The sequence below is a fragment of the Humulus lupulus genome, chromosome 3 (assembly GCF_963169125.1).
Source record: "Humulus lupulus chromosome 3, drHumLupu1.1, whole genome shotgun sequence".
NCBI lineage: Eukaryota > Viridiplantae > Streptophyta > Magnoliopsida > Rosales > Cannabaceae > Humulus > Humulus lupulus.
The window spans coordinates 265,810,354-265,812,562 of NC_084795.1; positions in this window are offsets into that span (position 1 = coordinate 265,810,354).

The window sequence follows — 2,209 nt, forward strand, 5'->3', positions numbered from 1 at the left end:
AGGGAGACCTAGATCCATTCAGAGTTGCGCAATGGATGGGCATGATCAGTTTCATTCTCGACAGTATAGGGCTGGTAGGTCACGATAGGGTGATCTGTGCTACATATGTATTGTGGGATGATGCCCGGACATGGTGGGAAATAGTATCCCAGACGCGAGATACAGCTGTGATGGACTGGAAAGAATTTAGGCAGCTGTTCAATGAAAGATATTACTGTGATGCAGCCAAGACTGCTAAGATGAATGAGTTTATGAACCTGGTTCAGGGTAATGCATCAGTAGCCGAGTATGTTAACAGATTTGATGGGTTTTCCAAGTTTGCTTTTGATATGGTACCCACAGATGTAGCTCGAAAGGAAAGATTTATCCAGGGATTAAATCCCAGAATAGCTCAGGGCATTAAAGTTGGCCCAGTGCATGAAATCTCTACCTACGCTCATGTGGTAGGGATAGTAACTCTTGGGTTTGAGAGTGAGAAGTCCTTGTGGTAGTTGGCACTGTGCATGGATCTTGTATGCTGATGACATCTGTATTGAGAGCTAGAGATCTATTGCAGGGGGATGCATAGAACTCCTAGCTAGTGTGGTGGATACCATTTAGGTGTTGCCAATGGGATCAGGACAGACTGGATTAGTCTGTGAGTTTTTGGATGGATTTCCAAGGGATTTACAAGGGTTATCTTTAAACAAAGAGATAAATGATAATTGGATTGGGGCCATGAATGGAATCATGTCTAGGACACTATTTTGAACAGCTTCAGCAAAGTTGTAAGACCTAAAGGCTCAGTTATTGGATAAGGTAGTATTCTCCAAGGTAGATCTTTGATTTGGTTAATACCAGCAAGAGGTCAGGGAGAAGGATAAACAAAAGACTGGTTTTATATCAGATAAGAGCACTAGAGTGCTGAGTTATGTTTTGAGGAAATGATTAACGCTAAGTTATGTTTGGATGGATTAGATGATCCGAGTATTCAAAGGTTATCTGAATTGGATTTGTGATCGTTTTGATCGATGGTATTATGATATATTCTTGGTTGGAAATTTTCCAAGGTCAAGGAACGCCTCAGAAGGTAGGAATTTCCTTAGATGGGCAGGATATTATATGTGCTTTGAGAAAGAGTTCTTAGTCTTCTTACAAATCAGAATCAGTTTGTAGGTTGTTATGACACCTCAGTGACAAGGAAAAAGTGGTTGCCTATGCGTCATATTGGTTAAAAGATCTAACCAGAACTAGAGTAGAGTTTCTGGTGGGCCAGGTGGCCAGCTTTATGCTTGAGTTTACTCTTTCAGAGAGGATCAAAATGAAAGAACGTTAAGTGAATACATATAAGAAAATTGAAGAGAATGGCTTAGCTGGACTAGCTAAGGGTGCTGTTGTGTGAGGAATGGTTTATTGAGATATAGAGATCAGATTTGGAATCCGATGGACACTGGGATTAAATGGGAGATTCTGGATGAATCTCATACTACTCTCTTATTCTCTTCATCCAGGCATAATGGAAAATGTACATAATCTGAAAGCTTTATAATGATGGCCTGAGATGGAGAAGGATGTAACATAATACGTAGAAAAGTTCTTAACCTGTTAGCAGGTCAAGACAAAGTATCAGAAATCAGTAAGGCTATTATAGCCTTTGAATATTCTATAATGGAAATAAGGAAACATCGCGATAGGTTTCGCGATGGGGCTGCCCAGGATAATGGGTTAGCGTGAATTGGTTTGGGTTATTGTGGACCAGTATTTAAAGTGAGTTCACTTCTATCAGTAAGGATGAGTAATACTGTAACGACTCGAATTTGCTAATAGGGCTTAGGGCCGTGATTAGCGTGCCTGGAGGGAAATAAATGAATTAATATGCTAATATGTGAATTGATGTGAACATTTGATAAAGATGCATGTTTAGTTGAGTTAAATCTGCATGTGGGCCCCGTTTAGATAGTAGGGGTATAACTGTGATAATTGTGATAAATGCGATATGTATGTGATTTATCTGTGTAGCACGGCCCGAGACAGTCCTAGGGAGCGGTTAGCCTAACGTCACAACGGGGTTGAGAATCTGACTAAGGGCGGGTCGAGGGGTAATTTGGGCATTAGCTATTATATAGGGTTATTGGGGTATGGAAATAAATATTTGGAGATATATTTGAGGTTAGAATGTCTAGGAGGGAATACTGGGGAAATTTACCATTTTTCCCTCGGGGACGTTTTG